Raw genomic sequence first — 12,081 nt, 5'->3', positions numbered from 1 at the left:
GATATGGTTAAGTGCATGCAGTGCTTATAGAGTATATGCTAAGGTGCTAATATGTGATATTGGCAATGCGGTCAAAAGGTATTACCAGTGATGTAATCTTTGTAGTCACTGAATGTATATTGGGGCAGGTCCAACCGTCCGTAAATTTCACGGACCGTCCGTAATTGGAACCTCAGGTCCCTTGTCCTTGATGATCCCTTTTACGGACGCCTTTTGTCCGTAATTTTGGCCTTTGGGGAACAGCACTGTTCCCCTGCCAGAAGCCTCAACTCCCTGATGGGGCGCCTTGCACTCCTCTGAGCGCAAGAGCAGCCCCACCCCGCCCATTGTCATTCTCTATGGGGCTGATTGCCACATACAGAATGACAATGGGTCAGTCTGGGCTTTAAAGCATGTAGTGGCCTCCTACTGCCTCGGGCAGCCTGTCAGAAGGAAGAAATGCACAATAACATCCTTGCTGCTACGAGAGAATCCAGTTAATCAAAATAAGGCGGTGCAAGAAGTTAAAAAAAAAGGGTTATAGTTCTTTCTCAGTGTCCTCATTTTAGAACTGATGCATTTTCAATATTACATTCAAGGAAGTCATGGTTGCAGCTTTTCTATTTTATGCAACTAACAACCATTGACAAAACCTATAGTTCTGGCTTGTTGTAGGTGTAATATTACTTGCTGTATTATATATCTGTACGCAATGACAGAAGCAGCAAAATACCAGTCGGGCGGCACACTATGCTAAGCACAGATTTGTAGCTTAGGTGTTTTAAGCTACGCCCTTAATTACATTGAACACCCCCTTTGGAGAGGCCCCTCAGTTTTGTCATCCCACTTAAAGCCCTGGAAACGTAACCATGTCACAGACACCTCAGGGCCTGGCACTGTGCATCATGCATGACTCATTACTTCCAAGGTTTCAGATTGACTATGTGCAGGGGCATCTTGAGCCCCTCCCTATGCTTTAGGAGCTACAGCGAGGGATGAGTTCCTGATGAGTCTCTTCTGTCTGCAACTCTGCGGACAAAGGCTCAGCTCACAATTATTGTGAAAAGGTGGGTGAGAGAGTAAGTGAAGGGATGGCTGGATGGATCAGTAAAAGGGTGAATGGATGAAGGAAAGGGTGAATGGATGGATGAGAGAGAATGGATGGATGGATGAGTGAAATAATGGATGGATTGATTAATTGATAAGTGAAAGAGTGAATGGATGAACAGATGTGTGAAAGGGTGGCCGTAAGGATGGATGGATGGATGAGTGAGTGAGTGAGTGAGAGGGAGGGTACATGGGCAAAAGATTGGATAGATGAGTGAAGGAGTGAAAGGATGGATGAGAGAAAAGTTGGATGGATGATTAAAAGGATGGATGAGTGATAGGGTCAATGGATGGATGCATGAGTGGATGAGTAGATGGATAGTTGGGTGGATGGAAGGAAGGATGGATGGCTAAGTGAAGGGGTTGATGGAGAGAGAAAGGGAGGATGGATGACTGAAAGGGTGAATAGGTGGAAGGATGAGTGACTGGATGGATAAGAAAGTGAAAGGATGGGTGAGAGGGAAAATGGCTAGATGGATGAGTGAAGGGATGGATTGGGTGAAAGGGTGGATGGAGAGAAAAAGTGAGGATGGATGTGTGGATGACTGAAAGGGTGAATGTGTGGAAGGATGAGTGACTGGGTGGATGGATGAGTAAGTGAAAGGTTGGCTGGATGAATGAAAGGGTAGATGGATGGATGAGTGAATGGGTGGAACAGTGGATGGATGGGTGGATAATGGATGGATGAGTAAAAGGGTGGATGGAGGGATGGATGACTGAAATGATGGATGGAAGAATACATGATGGATAGGTTTGCAAATGGTTGAATATGTTTGGATCTGGATTAGCGGCATCTTAGGTTTGCCAATTTACATCTCGCAATGACTATCCAAGCAGATCTTCCCAACCATTTCTCTCACCAAACATGCCTGCTCAGAACCATGAATTTTTAAACAAAATATCAGACTGGACAACCCAGTGCTGTAACCATAAATATAGATTATTATCATATGAAATATCACAAAAAGACCTGCACAGTTGATCAAAGCTGCGTGCATACTGAAAAAACCTGAAGTACACGATTGGTTCAACCTGATATAAACTTATTTTGACTAGTGCTTAAATGGTTGTCTGTTTACTTACGTACATAATAATGTGCAACCTCCTCTGATGAGTCTGTAAAACTTACCTTTTGTCCAGAAGTTTTGTTCTGAATTTTGACCCTTTGTCCTGAATTTTTACACTCCCCATTCTGAATTTTCACCCATGCCAGTTGGTCACCTTAGTCCTGACCCTCCCATACAGAACTACAGAGTGTTCACCCTGCCTTTTCTATTTGGTTACTCTTCTAACCAGATGCACCTCACTGCCAAGCTCTAACTCAAGAGGGGCCATCTAATCCCCTTGGCATCCCACTCTCAACAGGGCTGACCAAAGTAGGCTGAGTAAAGCAGTACTCAAAGCTACATCTAGTGTGCCTCAATCGTCGTCCCACCGAATCCAGAAAATACTGCACTAGACTCAGTGCAGTAGGTCTTCCTCAAAGGTTTACTTGACTTGCCACATCCAGCACCCAGAAATGCAATGTGTTGCTAGCGATCCCTTCCTCTGAAGCAAGAAGGAACAGGTAGGAACCATTTTGTTTACCATTTCTTTGCACAATTTATTGATTCATTTATGTGCCAGTTAACAATGTAATTTTATTTTAAAGGCCTCATCCAAAATGCGTACAAGGGGCATATATGCCAAAAATATTAATTAGTAAGTTTTGGTTAGTTTTGTTTGTAGTGTGAGAGTCTGACTGCACTCTATTTTAGGTCCTAGGCCAGAATGTGGCAACATGTTTGTGTGTTGATTTCAGGACATGTCTAAGACTTTGTGTAATGTGCTTTCTCAAAAGAGAGCTGTTTAGCCTCATTCTAAGCTAAGCCTTGTTCGAGGCCTAAGCAAAAATGTGCAAACTTGGCACTTCTTTCTCTGTGCAGAAGAATTTACTTTTCTAGCATGTTCAGGTTAGAATTCCTTTTTGCAGATTTTCTATCATTTTCATGGTTAATTGAGTAATCCCCAGTCTCCTCATGGCCCAGACTTGAAGGCAGCAACAGATATGAATAAAACTGTGTTTTTTGTATATAGACATCACCTACTGGCTGTGAAATAAATTTATGACTAGGTTGTACAGATAAATTTTTTCAGCATTCTTTACACCCCAGACTGCATTTTCCTCATTTGTGAATTCTTACTTTTGTTATTACATGTTCTGTTCCCAGAGATTCCAGTCTTACCCTTTCTCCTTGACTTTGTACTAGATTTCTGATTTATGTGATGATTAGAGTCTAGGACATAGCTGGTTGGGAAAGAGTATCTAACGACATTGTGCAGGGCGTTAAGACTGCAAGTAAGTATTCAGTTATCAGACCTGCAGTGCTCCTAGTCTTTACCAATGTTACTTGCTCTGTAAGCTTTAAAAGGCTTAATTTACTAAATATTTCTCTACGAATTAGACCTCAAAGAGTAACCAAATAGTGTTTCATGAAAGGGCACGCCCCTTGAATGTGAGCCACGCCCCATAACTGTCGGCCACGCCCCTTAAATGTATGCCACGCCCCTTGAACGTGGGCCTCTTTTTTCCGTCAGTGCCCGGGCCAAATTGTGATCCCAATCCGACCCTGACTGTGATCCCCCTTTTTTGCTTGGTCATTTTCCGAGACTTTTTTGCAAGGTGGTTCTTAGTACTTTGAGTGCGAGTGATAGGATGATGGAGCACCATTTGGAAAGGCAAGATTAAGTCACTAAAGCCCACTAGGCATATCTTTATGCGAAGGGCAGATGACCAGGCCAGGAAAAGCAATAGAGCTACAACTATAATTTCTTTGCAGCTGGGCTCCGCCAAGATGGGAAAAAGGTATAAACTAAATGAAAGCACTGAAGACCGCTCTTATTGGCGATACATCAGTCTTGCGACTTCTCACTGCTCCCACTAGCCCCAACTTCTCATACATATGGAGCAACTTTTTATTTGATGGCATGCTTCCCTCCAGGCCTTACAAACAACATGATTAACCAGAATGTGCAAACAATGAACCATATAGTCCACGGCATACCCTGGGAGCAGTCGGGCTGGAGCTTAAGAGCTCAAAGCAACGCTTTGTTCATTCTGTAATATAACGCTCTGACAGGGAGACAAACTGTACCGCTCTGCTCTGAGCGCCATGCTCGCAGTGGGACACACATGCTAAAGCAGGCTGCTCCCAGTGGTTTGCACAGCTAGTGTGGATTATCTTTAAAAAAAAAAGTGTCCTAACAAGATGTCCAGGGGATGAAGTTCCAGATACTGTGAGCACTTCTGGAGAAAGACTGCCTTGCGGTCTTTGCATTTTGGAATAACGGAATTTGAAGGAGGCTGGTGTCTAAGAACCAAAGTTGTTGCTGGCCACTTGGCACGGGCAGTTTCTGGGCAAGGTAGTTTGGGCTTGCAAAGTGGATTCCCTTATTTGTAAAATAGACTACCTTGTAGATACTTCTTTCAGTGGAGAGCCAGTTCAGTGTTTTAGGTGTAGAGAAATATAACTACATATTTTGCGCCATTGGTCGTCCTGCCCGCTCTGTGAAATGCAGGGAGGCTTAGCTGGCAGGGGACATCTGTGTCTGAAATGCACAGTGCATATTCCACTGTTTTTAGAATTCATTTTTCTGCTCTCCGTATTTGCATATCCCTTTCAAGTTTTGAAGATCACAAGTCGGTCAGCTGAATTTACAGATCTCCAAAAACAGATGTAAACCTTCAGTGGTTTTTAAGTCGCTGACATTGTTCTCTGCAATTTAATGATTAGTGTTGCTTTCGGCTGCATGGAGAATTTCTTTCTGCACCCTCATCACATTGTGTTGGCATGACCTTCAGTGTATTATAACGTAATGACATTGGGAATGTTTCAAAGTGATTTAACATGTGTATCACCTGTTCTGATTGCTAATGAATGTTCAGATAACCTTGTTTCTAGTCTCCTGATGGTGCTTTCATGTACATGTATGTATTTGTACCTTCTTTGTGATCTGACAGTTGTCTGTTGATGCATACCTAGCTTATTTTGTGCACACCACACCAATGAAACCTTTTTTTTTATCGTCTTTATTGGTGTTTTCACAGGTTCATACATAATACAATCTGCCAGCTTTATTATATAACAGTACCGTGACATTTACACCTTTGACCCTTGGTGGGGAACCAGTCTATCTAGATGTCGGTGTCATTCAAATGAAGAAAACCACATCTGATCTCATATACATGTCCACTTATATTGTCCATTCTGTAATCAGCAATTTAAAGAAAAACAACAACTGAAGTTTCTGTTCATTGTATCGCCCTCCTCTCACACCAAACAATTCACATTGAACACAAACCATGTGATCTCAAGCGACTCAATTAAACCATGTCCGTTGGGGTTAACGTGCGCCAGGGTAACCTCTTACATATAAACCCTACAGGGGGCGGCGGGAACAGTGGAGGGAGGGCAAAAGGGTGGGGATGGGGGAACCGAGGAAAAGAGAGAAAAAAAGGAGATATAAAATGATGGTATTAGTACTGCGTCCCTTAAGCACTCATTCATCCCTGGGAGGAGCAAGCTGCGTTCAATTTGTCCTCCACAAACGTCGGGTATTCCTGCCACTACATGGGGTTGGTCTGTGGAGGGTCTTGGGGTGCCCTCTGTGATTGTGACGTGTGTTCCGCCACCTGTGCCTTACGTCCGTTAACCAGACTCATATGCTGGGGGCTGTGCTTGACTTCCAGGACATGGCAATTCGTCGCTTTGCCACACACCAATGAAATTTATGCCTCAGATTGCTTGTTTTGGCGAGGTTGTATAGATTATATAATATAGCAGTGTAAACCTCTGGCGTGGGTCTCTTTTGTTTTCCATCATAGAATTGTCTGGCAGTATTTCAAATATTGCCTCTTTAAAATATTTCGCATAACTTTAACTTAAGAGGAATACTTGGTGATTAAAGGTGATGCTGTGTTTCAGTTGCTTTGCATTAATTTGTTTTTTTTAAAGACACTTTGTTTTCCAAATATCAGAGTGGATGTCACCTCGCAGTAAACACACTCCTCGTTTTAGCTACTTCCATCCAAAAACCAATGACGTTTCATTCAGTGGCAGGGGAAGGCGCACTGTCCCCATGACCCGTTGTGTATACAAGTGGTTACACTCCTGAAAATGAAGCAGACTTCACCTGGGTACACGTGATGTCACTGATGAGGTCATCTGTGTGCGTGATCCAAGCGACCGCGTGCCCCTACGCAGGTGTTCAGTTGTCCAAAGAAGGGTGCAAACATGCGTACTTCTCGTTTGTTTGAGGTATATTGTGAACATCCATCCATAGTGATGAGCCTGCACATTCGCAAATCTGTTTTCTGAAAACACCTGTAGTGTTTTGAACAAAGGAAGATGTTACTTGTAAATAAATGGATTAAAAAGAAATGGAGCAGAGCCTTTTGAACTCACTATGGATCTGATTTAGGTTTGCTTGAGTTGTGCAGCATTACAGTTGTTTACGATTAGCTTTGTTCCTCACCAGGCATACTGTTGTTACCAGTATGTCCTATTGAACTTTTAATTGAATTGTCATTGTGTAACTATGGCAGAGTTTTACACCGTGGGGAATATCAGTTTTTTCTATATATTTTTTCTTACTTGTAATTTATTTCTGAATGTCATTTTTCGAAAACTCAGAATGTTTATAATAGCGCTTGTAATGACCACACTGGGCCAGGTAGAAATGCAGACTACTTTATTGTGCTACGGACAGCAAAGCACTGTATTATGTGCATATGTGATGGAGTAGTTGGTTTGTTCCTACACGTGACACTGTTAATCAAAATAATGACAGGTTATGAGTGTCTACACTTTACGAGTCTTTTTGCAACTCGAAACTGTTGTAAAAGTACTCCTAAATGCCATTGCAAACTCTAAATAGGAATAGGATTTGTAAAAATGCGATATATGGCTGTGGTACACACATCTGCAGTATGTCGTAAAGGTACAATATGTGTAGGGATTATGGAACTTTCATAAAATTAAGTAGGTTTAAAAAGGGCAACCATGTGCGAAATTGTCGTTTGGTACAAGTATTTATTGTCATGTGGATTAGAAACAAACCTCAAGAGGTTTGGCTGCTTAGTGACCTGGTGACATTTTTATGAGTTTTGGGAAAGACGTAGGCGGTTGATCGTAACGTGGAATCCAGTTTTATTATCTTAATTTAACAACCGCTGGGGTCTATAAAAATAATGTGGAGTTTCCGCAAATTAACCACAGTTTATGCGGATTCCTCAACTTGGCCGCAGTGTGCGTGGGGATCTGCATATGTTAGGCTCGCTTGTGAATCCTCCGTCTAAACGTATAGCTGCGGTAGAAAGGTCGTGCCCTTCACATTCCAGTGTGAAGCCAAAGTAAACTTCAGACTAGTTGGCCTTTAAAGCCACGTGCAGCATTTCTGATGGAGATCCTTTCGGAACGATTGAGTAAATATGAAAGCACAGGCTTGTGGACGGGTACATAATTGTATTTATTATTTAAATATTAATAGATTTTTATTTGAGCCATCAGACTTTTTCGCTCATATTATTTCATAGTCCAGTAAAGCTGAGGTGCGGCTCCCTCCACACCCTGAAATTAAGGTGGCCCCCCTCAGGTTCCACACAAGCGATCCCCAGGATATTATTAGCCTTTCACCTTGGAAATTCAGTTCACCTTGTCTGCAAACGTCGCTCCGAGAGGATTGACTCACTGTGTGCTGTATAAAAGTTTTCATTCATTAATCACTGGGTTCTTGTTTGCCTGCCCTTCTCTGAAGTAATATTACTCGTTAACTATTCCCAGCGAGTTGCCCTTTGAATGCCTGCCTGCGGGACGCCTGGAGGCAGGCACAAGCGTGTTCATTCATGAAGTCATGTGCTCGGTTTAAGGGATTCTTGGCACTTCCTGAATCCACTACACCGGTTCTCTTCTTGACTGGAAACCTGTTCTATTTTTGTGGTTCGCCTGAGTGTTCAGAATGATGTGGCGGGGTTCCTGCGTCGCCCTCCGCAATGCTGCAGCACAGCATGCAGAGACCCGAGCCTGCGCGCGCGGGGCAGGGCGGGGAGCCCTGTAGTGCGCCAGCTGCAGAGTGCAGGCACGGGACGACCTTACGGAAAGCTGCAAGGATTTCAGCGCGGAGCAGGAAGTGATGAAACGGGCCCGGCAAGCCCCCAGCTGCTGAAACTGGAGGCCACGCGCACTTCACCAGCTGTGCGAGGGAAGTAGGTAAACCGTTCTTTTCGGTCTCCCGTAGATGGTGACTGCCGGCCCTGTCCATGCGGTGACCGTGCGCTTGTACTGCAGGCCTTGACGCAAAATACAGAGCGCCTTTCATTGTCCCAAGCGAGGTTGATGTAAATGACTGCTTAGAAAGAAATGAGATCACCTGTTCTCCTGCCTTGATTTCTTTATTTGTAAACCTCTCGTATTGTCATTTGATAGGGAGAAACAGGAAGTGCAACATATTCAACTTATGCCTTGATTTCTTGTGGAATGATTTGTTGGTCTCTGAATTGCTGCTGAAGAGATGGAAATTGATCTTAAAACTGTGAAATCTTTTGCTATTCTATATTTTTAAGGTTTGTGATTTTGAAAGTTTTCAGTTACTCGGTCAGCATGCGGGTGTAGGCTGCTTATTGAATGCTAACCCAGCAGCTACTGAGGTAAAGAATGACAGCTTCTTTTCCTCTGTGAGTGGCATTTGGTGTATGTTGTGGGACGTGGCAGTACAGTAGCATCCAGTAGGCTGTGGATGGTAGTATATTTTAGGTTTAGGAGAGCAAGCGTGCCTATAAGTTAAGTACGGAAAGCCCATTTCTCAAATTTTCTGTGCACCTTGCCTCACTTATGTGTAAAAAAAAAAAACGCCGTGACGTCTGTGAAGACCGCTCCATCTGGCTGAACTCCTCTGCTGATGGTTGATTGTGCACTTGAGAGGGTCATTGTTCAGCTCTTCTGCACTCTTCACTGTGCAGTTTTGTGGTTTTACAGTGTTGATGTCTCTTCGCATGTCTGTCTACCAGTGGTTGTGCTGCATTGCTTTTTAAATCAATAAAACAGATGTAAAAAATGCTTCTGAAGGCCATATCACATGGATAAGTGGAACTTCATGATTTGAAATTGCTCTTTTGAAGGGTTAAAATCCAATATCATGGCAGGTTTTTCTCCATTGCAAGTTTTAGGATCATGTGTGGGAACATGGGTGCTTCCATGGAGGAGCACGGTCACCATTGGAAATATCGTAACCCCCCCAAATCATAACATTGTGGTTATTAGGTAACATGTTACATATTGTTACATCGTTTGCATACATAACCCACTACTCCAAAATTAGGTTTGAGTAATTGTGTAAATGGCTTGTAAAAATGTCTTCTCTCTATTTTGCAAAAGTTGTGGGAATGTTGTTTTCCCCAAAAGTAAATCATTTTATTCGTGGATAATGTTTTCTTCAAAAAGTGTAGGTTTTCCATTGAAATACACCAGATAGTTTAATGCTCACTGTGGATGTAAGCGCTGCTGCCCTCCGAGTACCAGCACACTGATGTCGGATGTAGTCCTGCATATGTTACACATCTCCCAGGGCTCTTTCCGCTGTGATCCGACATCTGCTCTTCTAAGAAGTGAACAGCGCCTATTTATTATTCATTTAAGTTTGAGCGCTGGGTAATGAAATAAACGTAGAGGCGTTGCCTTAACATATACTTGTCAGCAGCTGCTCTTTATGTATTTTAATCCCTATAATCTGCCACTAGTTTTCAGATCACTTGTTTTTGCCTAATGTTGTTTATTTTGCTTGCTGTGACTTTAGTGTGCCCAGTGGATGCCAGAAGAGTCCTGGGAAGGCTATGCTTGTTTAACATAATTTGGTATTTGGCCTGCCTATGGAATCTATGCATCTATGGCTGTCGACTGCTCTAATTTATGTGCTTCATTCAGAGGATGAATGCTGTTTACAGAGCATGGATGTGTGTGGTGCTCTCTACTTGTATGAACGCACGTAGAGGATAGAGAAGAATCAATATGTTACAGACTAATGCACAGATCTCGGTGTGGACATGCGCTTGTGTAAATGTGACCAGCTGATTTTTCTTGACTCGTTTGCATTAATTTGAATTTTTATACTACTGTAGTTGTATTTGTTTTTTCTAGTCTGCTGAAATATCCTGGCAGTGAGCGAGGTCAGCCAAAAGATTGGTGTGGCAGTAACCTTTGCGAGTAAAACTGCACATTGAATATATAGCTGTCAAATGACCCTAGATCAATACTTTGGCCTGCTTTCTAGCTAATACTAAGCATGCTGGGAGGAGTTGTGTCACTTTTTACACACACTCTTCAGCAAATTACGACTTGGAAGTTGTTTTTCCTAAGTCCAATGGAGCAAACCTGGGAAATTACACAACTCATTCACCTTCTGAAAGCTGTAAACACATGGCTGTTAAGTTTAAGCCCCCTGAGTGGTCCCTATTTCTCTACTTGACAACACCAGTTTGACGCCTCAATCACAGTAACCTAGTACACGGTAAGGCACTCCCAAAAAATTATAGTCCGATGCAAGTCAGCATACAGGCTTATCTCCCCAGAGTCGACGCAGCTTATCTCTGTGCTCCACACCAAGAGCTCAGACCGAAACCACAGAGTTCGCACAGACGCCATGTTGTGACTCATCAACTAGGTACGTAAATAAATACTGTGTGAAGCGCTCTTTATCCCTTCTTGCATTCCTCTGTAACATCGGGCTTGCATACCAGCAGCAACAAGTTCACCATGTCACAACAAGGCCACATGTCTGGGCCCCGCATCCTGCACCCGCCTCTTCCCATGCATATCGTACTACTCTTCCCCCACTCACCAAAAGATTCAGAACTACCTGTATTCACTGCTGACAGTGTGAGTGCTACAATGCCACCCAAACTACCCTCCATACATGGTCAGTTGAGTACTACAGATGGAGTGTAGTCCTAGAGGCCATTCTTGTGTCTAGAAGCTGAATAAGCTTTAGGTTCGAATTAGATTGTCCCCCTAGAGAGATGCATGCTTGCAGGTTACCCTATGATTTAAAGTCTGAGATGCTGTAGCATGGGCGCTATCACAACAAGCTGTTTTGCCTTAAAGACCCACCATGTTAGAGCAGAGTTAGTCGCAAGAGCTACACAGGCCTTCTTGGAGAAAGCTTGGCTTTCTATAATGGTCAGTCCACATCGTAAAACAACTTTAATCTTTAATACGTCATTATCATTGTTTTTGAGAGCTGGGGCTCTCAATGTGAAATAGATTTCAATACATTTGAACGATCGTTGAACTATTTCTTGAATATTTTGGTTGATTTACTTGGTCTCACTGTCTTTTAATAGGGTATACAGTTGGTTATGGTGTGCATACAATCTCAGTTGCAGCCTGATTTGCCTGCTGAACCCCTGTTTTTTTGCATTATATAGAACCGCTATGAAAAGTAGGAGAAGCACAGCTCCTCAGAAGTTATCCCTGAATCCTTCTGATACAGGCACAGTTAGTTCTCTGGCTCAACAATCGCTGCTATAATTCTGTTTCAGACCGGTACATTACCAACTCCTCTGGTGCTGTGATTAATCAGTATTCATGTTCACCAATCCCAAACCCTTCGTGTCTTCCTGTTTCCCTTCCCCAAAATAACAAAAGTTTTACCAGAATTCAGATATTTGGCTTTAGACGAATAATTATTATTGTGTTTAATGTAGATTTTTCTAGTATTCATGGCGGAAAATCTTAATTTTATTAAAGACACGGAGGCGAGTATTATGCTTTCTTATCTTGCTTTAATTTCACACAGCAGCCAAGATAAGTAAAAGACTACAGTTCCCAGAGGGCCAGAGAACAAACTGGGCCATGGGACTGAAAAAACGTGAGAATACAATAACCAATCACAATGAACCTATCAGATAAAGACCCTAACTGACTGCGCAGCTTCCTCTTTTCGCTGGCGAGCAGATCAAGAATA

The 12,081-nt window shown here is 42.8% G+C and overlaps 1 protein-coding gene across 5 annotated transcripts in view; it reads left to right on the top strand.

Annotated features, from left to right (window-relative positions):
• The window catches only part of PACSIN2 (protein kinase C and casein kinase substrate in neurons 2), a 524,922-nt gene that overhangs the window by 112,911 nt on the left and 399,930 nt on the right, over positions 1–12,081 (top strand). The window contains exon 1 of one of the 5 annotated variants that reach the window (XM_086922153.1): positions 7,972–8,333. The exons of 3 other annotated variants lie outside the window; for them this stretch is intronic. The gene's annotated coding sequence lies outside the window, so the exon portion shown is untranslated. Of the gene's footprint in view, positions 1–7,971; positions 8,334–12,081 lie in introns of those variants that run through there. One more of the 5 variants, XM_086922143.1, reaches the window with a different exon arrangement.

This window comes from Lissotriton vulgaris, chromosome 1_1, assembly GCF_964263255.1.
Source record: "Lissotriton vulgaris chromosome 1_1, aLisVul1.2, whole genome shotgun sequence".
Lineage (NCBI taxonomy): Eukaryota > Metazoa > Chordata > Amphibia > Caudata > Salamandridae > Lissotriton > Lissotriton vulgaris.
The sequence above is the reverse complement of the archived record's forward strand: the minus strand, read 5'-3'. Positions and strand labels throughout refer to the sequence as shown.